The sequence below is a fragment of the Pan troglodytes genome, chromosome 20 (assembly GCF_028858775.2).
Source record: "Pan troglodytes isolate AG18354 chromosome 20, NHGRI_mPanTro3-v2.0_pri, whole genome shotgun sequence".
Taxonomy (NCBI): Eukaryota; Metazoa; Chordata; class Mammalia; order Primates; family Hominidae; genus Pan; species Pan troglodytes.
The window spans coordinates 1,127,517-1,143,644 of NC_072418.2; positions in this window are offsets into that span (position 1 = coordinate 1,127,517).

The following is a 16,128-nucleotide window of genomic DNA, read 5'->3' on the forward strand; positions in this document are numbered from 1 at the left end:
ACATGGAAATATCTACAATGCCATCTGTAGAAAGATGGAAATATCTACACCGCAATCTGTGTAAACATGGAAAACCTACACTGATATCTGTAAAAACATGGAAATTTCTACACCGCTATCTGTATAAACATGGAAATATCTACACCGCGATCTGTATAAACATGGAAATATCTACACTGCGATCTGTATAAACATGGAAATATCTACACCGCGATCTGTATAAACATGGAAATATCTACACCACGATCTGTATAAACATGGAAATATCTACACCACCATCTGTGTAAACATGGAAATATCTACAGCGTTATCTGTATAAACATGGAAATATCTACACCGCCATCTGCATGTCCATGGAAACGTCTACAGCGCCGTCTGTATAAACATGGAAATATCTACACGGCCATCTGTGTATAGATGGAAATATCATCAGCGCCATCTGTACAAACATGGAAATATCTGCACCCCTATCTCTATAAACATGGAAATATCTGCACTGCCATCTGTAAAAACATGGAAATACCTATACAGTCATCTGTATAAACATGGAAATATCTACAATGCCATCTGTATACACATGGAAATATCTACACAGCCATCTGTATAAACATGTAAATATCTACACTGCTATCTCTATAAACATGGAAATATCTACACCGCCATCTCTATAAACATGAAAATATCTACACTGCCATCTCCATAAACATGGAACTAACTACTCCGCCATCTGTATAAACATGGAAACATCTACACGGCCGTATGTGTGAATAAGGAAATATCTACAATGGCATCTGTATAAAGATATAAATATCTGCACCGCGAGCTGTATAAACATGGAAATATCTACATCGCTATCTGTATAAACGTGGAAATACCAACACCGCTATCGGTATAAACATGGAAATATCTACAACGCCATCTATATAAACATGGAAATATCTACACTGCTATGTCTATAAACATGGAAATACCTACACCGCTATCTCTATAAACATGGAAATATCTACACCGCTATCGGTATAAACATGGAAATATCTACACCGCTATCTGTATAAACATGGAAATATCTACACTGCGATCTGTATAAACATGGAAATATCTACACCGCTATCTGTATAAAGATGGAAATATCTACACCGCTATCTCTATAAACATGGAAATATCTACACCGCTATCTGCATAAACATGGAAATATCTACATCGGTATTTGTATAAACAGGGAAATATCTCCACCGCTATCTGTGTAAACATGGAAATATCTACACCGCGATCTGTATAAACATGGAAATATCTACACCGCGATCTGCGTAAACATGGAAATATCTGCATCACGATCTGTATAAACATGGAAATATCTACACCGCGATCTGCATAAACATGGAAATATCTTCACCACGATCTGTATAAACATGGAAGTATCTACACCGCTATCTGTATAAACATGGTAATATCTACACCACCATCTATATAAACATGGAAATATCTACACCGCCATCTGTATAAACATGGAAATATCTACAATGCCATCTGTAGAAAGATGGAAATATCTACACCGCAATCTGTGTAAACATGGAAAACCTACACTGATATCTGTAAAAACATGGAAATATCTACACTGCTATCTGTATAAACATGGAAATATCTACACCGCGATCTGTATAAACATGGAAATATCTACACCGCGATCTGTATAAACATGGAAATATCTACACCGCGATCTGTATAAACATGGAAATATCTACACCACGATCTGTATAAACATGGAAATATCTACACCACCATCTGTGTAAACATGGAAATAACTACACTGTTATCTGTATAAACATGGAAATATCTACACCGCCATCTGCATGTCCATGGAAATATCTATGCCGCCGTCTGTATAGACATGGAAATATCTACACGGCCATCTGTGTATAGATGGAAATATCATCACCGCCATCTGTACAAACATGGAAATATCTGCACCGCTATCTCTATAAACATGGAAATATCTGCACTGCCATCTGTAAAAACATGGAAATACCTATACAGTCATCTGTATAAACATGGAAATATCTACAATGCCATCTGTATACACATGGAAATATCTACACAGCCATCTGTATAAACATGTAAATATCTCCACTGCTATCTCTATAAACATGGAAATATCTACACCGCCATCTCTATAAACATGAAAATATCTACACTGCCATCTCCATAAACATGGAACTAACTACTCCGCCATCTGTATAAACATGGAAACATCTACACCGCCGTATGTGTGAATAAGGAAATATCTACAATGCCATCTGTATAAAGATATAAATATCTGCACCGTGAGCTGTATAAACATGGAAATATCTACATCGCTATCTGTATAAACGTGGAAATACCAACACCGCTATCGGTATAAACATGGAAATATCCACAACGCCATCTATATAAACATGGAAATATCTACACCGCTATGTCTATAAACATGGAAATAACTACACCGCTATCGGTATAAACATGGAAATATCTACACCGCTATCGGTATAAACATGGAAATATCTACACCGCTATCTGTATAAACATGGAAATATCTACACCGCGATCTGTATAAACATGGAAATATCTACACCGCTATCTGTATAAAGATGGAAATATCTACACCGCTATCTCTATAAACATGTAAATATCTACACCGCTATCTGCATAAACAAGGAAATATCTACATCGGTATTTTTATAAACAGGGAAATATCTCCACCGCTATGTGTGTAAACATGGAAATATCTACACCGTGATCTGAATAAACATGGAAATATCTACACCGAGATCTGCATAAACATGGAAATATCTGCATCGCGATCTGTATAAACATGGAAATATCTACACCGCGATCTGCATAAACATGGAAATATCTTCACCACGATCTGTATAAACATGGAAGTATCTACACCGCTATCTGTATAAACATGGTAATATCTACACCACCATATATATAAACATGGAAATATCTACACTGCCATCTGTATAAACATGGAAATATCTACAATGCCATCTGTAGAAAGATGGAAATATCTACACCACAATCTGTGTAAACATGGAAAATCTACACTGATATCTGTAAAAACATGGAAATACCTTCACCGCTATCTGTATAAACATGGAAATATCTACACCGTGATCTGTGTAAACATGGAAATATCTACACCGTGATCTGTATAAACATGGAAATATCTACACCACCATCTGTGTAAACATGGAAATATCTACACCGTTATCTGTATAAACATGGAAATATCTACACCGCCATCTGCATGTCCATGGAAATATCTACGCCGCCGTCTGTATAAACATGGAAATATCTACACGGCCATCTGTGTATAGATGGAAATATCATCACCGCCATCTGTACAAACATGGAAATATCTGCACCGCTATCTCTATAAACATGGAAATATCTGCACTGCCATCTGTAAAAACATGGAAATACCTATACAGTCATCTGTATAAACATGGAAATATCTACAATGCCATCTGTATACACATGGAAATATCTACACAGCCATCGGTATAAACATGTAAATATCTACACTGTTATCTCTATAAACATGGAAATATCTACACCGCCATCTCTATAAACATGAAAATATCTACACTGCCATCTCCATAAACATGGAACTAACTACTCCGCCATCTGTATAAACATGGAAACATCTACACCGCCGTATGTGTGAATAAGGAAATATCTACAATGCCATCTGTATAAAGATATAAATATCTGCACCACGAGCTGTATAAACATGGAAATATCTACATCGCTATCTGTATAAACGTGGAAATACCAACACCGCTATCGGTATAAACATGGAAATATCTACAACGCCATCTATATAAACATGGAAATATCTACACCGCTATGTCTATAAACATGGAAATACCTACACCGCTATCTCTATAAACATGGAAATATCTACACCGCTATCTGTATAAACATGGAAATATCTACACCGCTACCTGTATAAACATGGGAATATCTACACCGCGATCTGTATAAACATGGAAATATCTACACCGCTATCTCTATAAAGATGGAAATATCTACACCACTATCTCTATAAACATGGAAATATCTACACCGCTATCTGCATAAACATGAAAATATCTACATCGGTATTTGTATAAACAGGGAAATATCTCCACCGCTATCTGTGTAAACATGGAAATATCTACACCGCTATCTGTATAAACATGGAAATATCTACACCGAGATCTGCATAAACATGGAAATATCTGCATCGCGATCTGTATAAACATGGAAATATCTACCCCGCGATCTGCATAAACATGGAAATATCTTCACCTCGATCTGTATAAACATGGAAGTATCTACACCGCTATCTGTATAAACATGGTAATATCTACACTACCATCTATATAAACATGGAAATAGCTACACCGCCATCTGTATAAACATGGAAATATCTATAATGCCATCTGTAGAAAGATAGAAATATCTACACCGCAATCTGTGTAAACATGGAAAATCTACACTGATATCTGTAAAAACATGGAAATATCTACACCGCTATCTGTATAAACATGGAAATATCTACACCGCGATCTGTATAAACATGGAAATATCTACACCGCGATCTGTATAAACATGGAAATATCTACACCGCGATCTGTATAAACATGGAAATGTCTACACCACCATCTGTGTAAACATGGAAATATCTACACCGTTATCTGTATAAACATGGAAATATCTACACCGCCATCTGCGTGTGCATGGAAATATCTATGCCGCCGTCTGTATAAACATGGAAATATCTACACGGCCATCTGTGTATAGATGGAAATATCGTCACCGCCATCTGTACAAACATGGAACTATCTGCACCGCTATCTCTATAAACATGGAAATATCTGCACTGCCATCTGTAAAAACATGGAAATACCTCTACAGTCATCTGTATAAACATGGAAGTATCTACAATGCCATCTGTATACACATGGAAATATCTACACAGCCATCTGTATAAACATGTAAATATCTACACTGCTATCTCTATAAACATGGAAATATCTACACCGCCATCTCTATAAACATGAAAATATCTACACTGCCATCTCCATAAACATGGAACTAACTACTCCGCCATCTGTATAAACATGGAAACATCTACACCGCCGTATGTGTGAATAAGGAAATATCTACAATGCCATCTGTATAAAGATATAAATATCTGCACCGCGAGCTGTATAAACATGGAAATATCTACATCGCTATCTGTATAAACGTGGAAATACCAACACCGCTATCGGTATAAACATGGAAATATCTACAACGCCATCTATATAAACATGGAAATATCTACACCGCTATGTCTATAAACATGGAAATACCTACACCGCTATCTCTATAAACATGGAAATATCTACACCGCTATCTGTATAAACATGGAAATATCTACACCGCTATCTGTATAAACATGGGAATATCTACACCGCGATCTGTATAAACATGGAAATATCTACACCGCTATCTCCATAAAGATGGAAATATCTACACCACTATCTCTATAAACATGGAAATATCTACACCGCTATCTGCATAAACATGGAAATATCTACATCGGTATTTGTATAAACAGGGAAATATCTCCACCGCTATCTGTGTAAACATGGAAATATCTACACTGCGATCTGTATAAACATGGAAATATCTACACCGAGATCTGCATAAACATGGAAATATCTGCATCGCGATCTGTATAAACATGGAAATATCTACACCGCGATCTGCATAAACATGGAAATATCTTCACCTCGATCTGTATAAACATGGAAGTATCTACACCGCTATCTGTATAAACATGGTAATATCTACACCACCATCCATATAAACATGGAAATAGCTACACCGCCATCTGTATAAACATGGAAATATCTACAATGCCATCTGTAGAAAGATGGAAATATCTACACCGCAATTTGTGTAAACATGGAAAATCTACACTGATATCTGTAAAAACATGGAAATATCTACACCGCTATCTGTATAAACATGGAAATATCTACACCGCGATCTGTATAAACATGGAAATATCTACACCGCTATCTGTATAAAGATAGAAATATCTACACCGCTATCTCTATAAACATGGAAATATCTACACCGTTATCTGCATAAACATGGAAATATCTACATCGGTATTTGTATAAACAGGGAAATATCTCCACCGCTATCTGTGTAAACATGGAAATATCTACACCGCGATCTGTATAAACATGGAAATATCTACACCGCGATCTGCATAAACATGGAAATATCTGCATCGCGATCTGTATAAACATGGAAATATCTGCACCGCGATCTGCATAAACATGGAAATATCTTCACCACGATCTGTATAAACATGGAAGTATCTACACCGCTATCTGTATAAACATGGTAATATCTACACCACCATCTATATAAACATGGAAATATCTACACCGCCATCTGTATAACCATGGAAATATGTACAATGCCATCTGTAGAAAGATGGAAATATCTACACCGCAATCTGTGTAAACATGGAAAACCTACACTGATATCTGTAAAAACATGGAAATTTCTACACCGCTATCTGTATAAACATGGAAATATCTACACCGCGATCTGTATAAACATCGAAATATCTACACCGCGATCTGTATAAACATGGAAATATCTACACCGCGATCTGTATAAACATGGAAATATCTACACCACGATTTGTATAAACATGGAAATATCTACACCACCATCTGTGTAAACATGGAAATATCTACAGCGTTATCTGTATAAACATGGAAATATCTACACCGCCATCTGCATGTCCATGGAAATATCTACACCGCCATCTGTATAAACATGGAAATATCTACACGGCCATCTGTGTATAGATGGAAATATCATCAGCGCCATCTGTACAAACATGGAAATATCTGCACCGCTATCTCTATAAACATGGAAATATCTGCACTGCCATCTGTAAAAACATGGAAATACCTATACAGTCATCTGTATAAACATGGAAATATCTACAATGCCATCTGTATACACATGGAAATATCTACACAGCCATCTGTATAAACATGTAAATATCTACACTGCTATCTCTATAAACATGGAAATATCTACACCGCCATCTCTATAAACATGAAAATATCTACACTGCCGTCTCCATAAACATGGAACTAACTACTCCGCCATCTGTATAAACATGGAAACATCTACACCGCCGTATGTGTGAATAAGGAAATATCTACAATGCCATCTGTATAAAGATATAAATATCTGCACCGCGAGCTGTATAAACATGGAAATATCTACATCGCTATCTGTATAAACGTGGAAATACCAACACCGCTATCGGTATAAACATGGAAATATCTACAACGCCATCTATATAAACATGGAAATACCTACACCGCTATGTCTATAAACATGGAAATACCTACACCGCTATCTGTATATACATGGAAATCTCTACACTGCTATCTGTATAAACATGGAAATATCTACACCGCTATCTGTATAAACATGGAAATATCTACACCGCGATCTGTATAAACATAGAAATACCTACACCGCTATCTCTACAAAGATGGAAATATCTACACCACTATCTCTATAAACATGGAAATATCTACACCGCTATCTGCATAAACATGGAAATATCTACATCGGTATGTGTATAAACAGGGAAATATCTCCACCGCTATCTGTGTAAACATGGAAATATCTACACCGCGATCTGTATAAACATGGAAATATCTACACCGCGATCTGCATAAACATGGAAATATCTGCATCGCGGTCTGTATAAACATGGAAATATCTATACCACGATCTGCATAAACATGGAAATATCTTCACCACGATCTGTATTAACATGGAAGTATCTACACCGCTATCTGTATAAACATGGTAATATCTACACCACCATCTATATAAACATGGAAATATCTACACCGCCATCTGTATAAACATGGAAATATCTACAATGCCATCTGTAGAAAGATGGAAATATCTACACCGCAATCTGTGTAAACATGGAAAACCTACACTGATATCTGTAAAAACATGGAAATTTCTACACCGCTATCTGTATAAACATGGAAATATCTACACCGCAATCTGTATAAACATGGAAATATCTACACCGCAATCTGTATTAACATGGAAATATCTACACCGCGATCTGTATAAACATGGAAATATCTACACCACGATCTGTATAAACATGGAAATATCTACACCACCATCTGTGTAAACATGGAAATATCTACAGCGTTATCTGTATAAACATGGAAATATCTACACCGCCATCTGCATGTCCATGGAAATATCCACAGCGCCGTCTGTACAAACATGGTAATATCTACACGGCCTTCTGTGTATAGATGGAAATATCATCAGCGACATCTGTACAAACATGGAAATATCTGCACCCCTATCTCTATAAACATGGAAATATCTGCACTGCCATCTGTAAAAACATGGAAATACCTATACAGTCATCTGTATAAACATGGAAATATCTACAATGCCATCTGTATACACATGGAAATATCTACACAGCCATCTGTATAAACATGTAAATATCTACACAGCTATCTCTATAAACATGGAAATATCTACACCGCCATCTCTATAAACATGAAAATATCTACACTGCCGTCTCCATAAACATGGAACTAACTACTCCGCCATCTGTATAAACATGGAAACATCTACACCGCCGTATGTGTGAATAAGGAAATATCTACAATGCCATCTGTATAAAGATATAAATTTCTGCACCGCGAGCTGTATAAACATGGAAATATCTACATCGCTATCTGTATAAACGTGGAAATACCAACACCGCTATCGGTATAAACATGGAAATATCTACACCGCTATCTGTATAAACATGGAAATATCTACACCGCGATCTGTATAAACGTGGAAATATCTACACCGCTATCTGTATAAAGATGGAAATATCTACACCGCTATCTCTATAAACATGGAAATATCTACACCGCTATCTGCATAAACATGGAAATATCTACATCGGTATTTGTATAAACAGGGAAATATCTCCACCGCTATCTGTGTAAACATGGAAATATCTACACCGCGATCTGTATAAACATGGAAATATCTACACCGCGATCTGCATAAACATGGAAATATCTGCATCACGATCTGTATAAACATGGAAATATCTACACCGCGATCTGCATAAACATGGAAATATCTTCACCACGATCTGTATAAACGTGGAAGTATCTACACCGCTATCTGTATAAACATGGTAATATCTACACCACCATCTATATAAACATGGAAATATCTACACCGCCATCTGTATAAACATGGAAATATCTACAATGCCATCTGTAGAAAGATGGAAATATCTACACCGCAATCTGTGTAAACATGGAAAACCTACACTGATATCTGTAAAAACATGGAAATATCTACACCGCTATCTGTATAAACATGGAAATATCTACACCGCGATCTGTATAAACATGGAAATATCTACACCGCGATCTGTATAAACATGGAAATATCTACACCGCGATCTGTATAAACATGGAAATATCTACACCACGATCTGTATAAACATGGAAATATCTACACCACCATCTGTGTAAACATGGAAATAACTACACTGTTATCTGTATAAACATGGAAATATCTACACCGCCATCTGCATGTCCATGGAAATATCTATGCCGCCGTCTGTATAGACATGGAAATATCTACACGGCCATCTGTGTATAGATGGAAATATCATCACCGCCATCTGTACAAACATGGAAATATCTGCACCGCTATCTCTATAAACATGGAAATATCTGCACTGCCATCTGTAAAAACATGGAAATACCTATACAGTCATCTGTATAAACATGGAAATATCTACAATGCCATCTGTATACACATGGAAATATCTACACAGCCATCTGTATAAACATGTAAATATCTCCACTGCTATCTCTATAAACATGGAAATATCTACACCGCCATCTCTATAAACATGAAAATATCTACACTGCCATCTCCATAAACATGGAACTAACTACTCCGCCATCTGTATAAACATGGAAACATCTACACCGCCGTATGTGTGAATAAGGAAATATCTACAATGCCATCTGTATAAAGATATAAATATCTGCACCGCGAGCTGTATAAACATGGAAATATCTACATCGCTATCTGTATAAACGTGGAAATACCAACACCGCTATCGGTATAAACATGGAAATATCCACAACGCCATCTATATAAACATGGAAATATCTACACCGCTATGTCTATAAACATGGAAATAACTACACCGCTATCTCTATAAACATGGAAATATCTACACCGCTATCGGTATAAACATGGAAATATCTACACCGCGATCTGTATAAACATGGAAATATCTACACCGCGATCTGTATAAACATGGAAATATCTACACCGCTATCTGTATAAAGATGGAAATATCTACACCGCTATCTCTATAAACATGGAAATATCTACACCGCTATCTGCATAAACAAGGAAATATCTACATCGGTATTTTTATAAACAGGGAAATATCTCCACCGCTATGTGTGTAAACATGGAAATATCTACACCGTGATCTGAATAAACATGGAAATATCTACACCGAGATCTGCATAAACCTGGAAATATCTGCATCGCGATCTGTATAAACATGGAAATATCTACACCGCGATCTGCATAAACATGGAAATATCTTCACCACGATCTGTATAAACATGGAAGTATCTACACCGCTATCTGTATAAACATGGTAATATCTACACCACCATATATATAAACATGGAAATATCTACACTGCCATCTGTATAAACATGGAAATATCTACAATGCCATCTGTAGAAAGATGGAAATATCTACACCGCAATCTGTGTAAACATGGAAAATCTACACTGATGTCTGTAAAAACATGGAAATACCTTCACCGCTATCTGTATAAACATGGAAATATCTACACCGCGATCTGTATAAACATGGAAATATCTACACCGTGATCTGTATAAACATGGAAATATCTACACCACCATCTGTGTAAACATGGAAATATCTACACCGTTATCTGTATAAACATGGAAATATCTACACCGCCATCTGCATGTCCATGGAAATATCTACGCCGCCGTCTGTATAAACATGGAAATATCTACACGGCCATCTGTGTATAGATGGAAATATCATCACCGCCATCTGTACAAACATGGAAATATCTGCACCGCTATCTCTATAAACATGGAAATATCTGCACTGCCATCTGTAAAAACATGGAAATACCTCTACAGTCATCTGTATAAACATGGAAATATCTACAATGCCATCTGTATACACATGGAAATATCTACACAGCCATCTGTATAAACATGTAAATATCTACACTGCTATCTCTATAAACATGGAAATATCTACACCGCCATCTCTATAAACATGAAAATATCTACACTGCCATCTCCATAAACATGGAACTAACTACTCCGCCATCTGTATAAACATGGAAACATCTACACCGCCGTATGTGTGAATAAGGAAATATCTACAATGCCATCTGTATAAAGATATAAATATCTGCACCACGAGCTGTATAAACATGGAAATATCTACATCGCTATCTGTATAAACGTGGAAATACCAACACCGCTATCGGTATAAACATGGAAATATCTACAACGCCATCTATATGAACATGGAGATACCTACACCGCTATGTCTATAAAGATGGAAATACCTACACCGCTAACTCTATATACATGGAAATATCTACACTGCTATCTGTATAAACATGGAAATATCTACACCGCTATCTGTATGAAGATGGAAATATCTACACCGCGATCTGTATAAACATGGAAATACCTACACCGCTATCTCTATAAAGATGGAAATATCTACACCACTATCTCTATAAACATGGAAATATCTACACCGCTATCTGCATAAACATGGAAATATCTACATCGGTATTTGTATAAACAGGGAAATATCTCCACCGCTATCTGTGTAAACATGGAAATATCTACACCGCGATCTGTATAAACATGGAAATATCTACACCGCGATCTGCATAAACATGGAAATATCTGCATCGCAATCTGTATAAACATGGAAATATCTACACCGCGATCTGCATAAACATGGAAATATCTTCACCACGATCTGTATAAACATGGAAGTATCTACACCGCTATCTGTATAAACATGGTAATATCTACACCACCATCTATATAAACATGGAAATATCTACACCGCCATCTGTATAACCATGGAAATATCTACAATGCCATCTGTAGAAAGATGGAAATATCTACACCGCAATCTGTGTAAACATGGAAAACCTACACTGCTATCTGTAAAAACATGGAAATTTCTACACCGCTATCTGTATAAACATGGAAATATCTACACCGCGATCTGTATAAACATGGAAATATCTACACCGCGATCTGTATAAACATGGAAATATCTACACCGCGATCTGTATAAACATGGAAATATCTACACCACGATCTGTATAAACATGGAAATATCTACACCACCATCTGTGTAAACATGGAAATATCTACAGCGTTATCTGTATAAACATGGAAATATCTACACCGCCATCTGCATGTCCATGGAAATATCTACACCGCCGTCTGTATAAACATGGAAATATCTACACGGCCATCTGTGTATAGATGGAAATATCATCAGCGCCATCTGTACAAACATGGAAATATCTGCACCGGTATCTCTATAAACATGGAAATATCTGCACTGCCATCTGTCAAAACATGGAAATACCTCTACAGTCATCTGTATAAACATGGAAATATCTACAATGCCATCTGTATACACATGGAAATATCTACACAGCCATCTGTATAAACATGTAAATATCTACACTGCTATCTCTATAAACATGGAAATATCTACACCGCCATCTCTATAAACATGAAAATATCTACACTGCCATCTCCATAAACATGGAACTAACTACTCCGCCATCTGTATAAACATGGAAACATCTACACCGCCGTATGTGTGAATAAGGAAATATCTACAATGCCATCTGTATAAAGATATAAATATCTGCACCGCAAGCTGTATAAACATGGAAATATCTACATCGCTATCTGTATAAACGTGGAAATACCAACACCGCTATCGGTATAAACATGGAAATATCTACAACGCCATCTATATAAACATGGAAATACCTACACCGCTATGTCTATAAACATGGAAATACCTACACCGCTATCTCTATAAACATGGAAATATCTACACCGCTATCTGTATAAACATGGAAATATCTACACCGCTATCTGTATAAACATGGAAATATCTACACCGCGATCTGTATAAACATGGAAATACCTACACCGCTATCTCTATAAAGATGGAAATATCTACACCGCTATCTCTATAAACATGGAAATATCTACACCGCTATCTGCATAAACATGGAAATATCTACATCGGTATTTGCATAAACAGGGAAATATCTCCACCGCTATCTGTGTAAACATGGAAATATCTACACCGCGATCTGTATAAACATGGAAATATCTACACCGCGATCTGCATAAACATGGAAATATCTGCATCGCGGTCTGTATAAACATGGAAATATCTACACCACGATCTGCATAAACATGGAAATAACTTCACCACGATCTGTATAAACATGGAAGTATCTACACCGCTATCTGTATAAACATGGTAATATCTACACCACCATCTATATAAACATGGAAATATCTACACCGCCATCTGTATAAACATGGAAATATCTACAATGCCATCTGTAGAAAGATGGAAATATCTACACCGCAATCTGTGTAAACATGGAAAACCTACACTGATATCTGTAAAAACATGGAAATTTCTACACCGCTATCTGTATAAACATGGTAATATCTACACCGCGATCTGTATAAACATGGAAATATCTACACTGCGATCTGTATAAACATGGAAATATCTACACCGCGATCTGTATAAACATGGAAATATCTACACCACGATCTGTATAAACATGGAAATATCTACACCACCATCTGTGTAAACATGGAAATATCTACAGCGTTATCTGTATAAACATGGAAATATCTACACCGCCATCTGCATGTCCATGGAAACGGCTACAGCGCCGTCTGTATAAACATGGAAATATCTACACGGCCATCTGTGTATAGATGGAAATATCATCAGCGCCATCTGTACAAACATGGAAATATCTGCACCCCTATCTCTATAAACATGGAAATATCTGCACTGCCATCTGTAAAAACATGGAAATACCTATACAGTCATCTGTATAAACATGGAAATATCTACAATGCCATCTGTATACACATGGAAATATCTACACAGCCATCTGTATAAACATGTAAATATCTACACTGCTATCTCTATAAACATGGAAATATCTACACCGCCATCTCTATAAACATGAAAATATCTACACTGCCATCTCCATAAACATGGAACTAACTACTCCGCCATCTGTATAAACATGGAAACATCTACACCGCCGTATGTGTGAATAAGGAAATATCTACAATGGCATCTGTATAAAGATATAAATATCTGCACCGCGAGCTGTATAAACATGGAAATATCTACATCGCTATCTGTATAAACGTGGAAATACCAACACCGCTATCGGTATAAACATGGAAATATCTACAACGCCATCTATATAAACATGGAAATATCTACACTGCTATGTCTATAAACATGGAAATACCTACACCGCTACCTCTATAAACATGGAAATATCTACACCGCTATCGGTATAAACATGGAAATATCTACACCGCTATCTGTATAAACATGGAAATATCTACACCGCGATCTGTATAAACATGGAAATATCTACACCGCTATCTGTATAAAGATGGAAATATCTACACCGCTATCTCTATAAACATGGAAATATCTACACCGCTATCTGCATAAACATGGAAATATCTACATCGGTATTTGTATAAACAGGGAAATATCTCCACCGCTATCTGTGTAAACATGGAAATATCTACACCGCGATCTGTATAAACATGGAAATATCTACACCGCGATCTGCATAAACATGGAAATATCTGCATCACGATCTGTATAAACATGGAAATATCTACACCGCGATCTGCATAAACATGGAAATATCTTCACCACGATCTGTATAAACATGGAAGTATCTACACCGCTATCTGTATAAACATGGTAATATCTACACCACCATCTATATAAACATGGAAATATCTACACCGCCATCTGTATAAACATGGAAATATCTACAATGCCATCTGTAGAAAGATGGAAATATCTACACCGCAATCTGTGTAAACATGGAAAACCTACACTGATATCTGTAAAAACATGGAAATATCTACACCGCTATCTGTATAAACATGGAAATATCTACACCGCGATCTGTATAAACATGGAAATATCTACACCGCGATCTGTATAAACATGGAAATATCTACACCGCGATCTGTATAAACATGGAAATATCTACACCACGATCTGTATAAACATGGAAATATCTACACCACCATCTGTGTAAACATGGAAATAACTACACTGTTATCTGTATAAACATGGAAATATCTACACCGCCATCTGCATGTCCATGGAAATATCTATGCCGCCGTCTGTATAGACATGGAAATATCTACACGGCCATCTGTGTATAGATGGAAATATCATCACCGCCATCTGTACAAACATGGAAATATCTGCACCGCTATCTCTATAAACATGGAAATATCTGCACTGCCATCTGTAAAAACATGGAAATACCTATACAGTCATCTGTATAAACATGGAAATATCTACAATGCCATCTGTATACACATGGAAATATCTACACAGCCATCTGTATAAACATGTAAATATCTCCACTGCTATCTCTATAAACATGGAAATATCTACACCGCCATCTCTATAAACATGAAAATATCTACACTGCCATCTCCATAAACATGGAACTAACTACTCCGCCATCTGTATAAACATGGAAACATCTACACCGCCGTATGTGTGAATAAGGAAATATCTACAATGCCATCTGTATAAAGATATAAATAT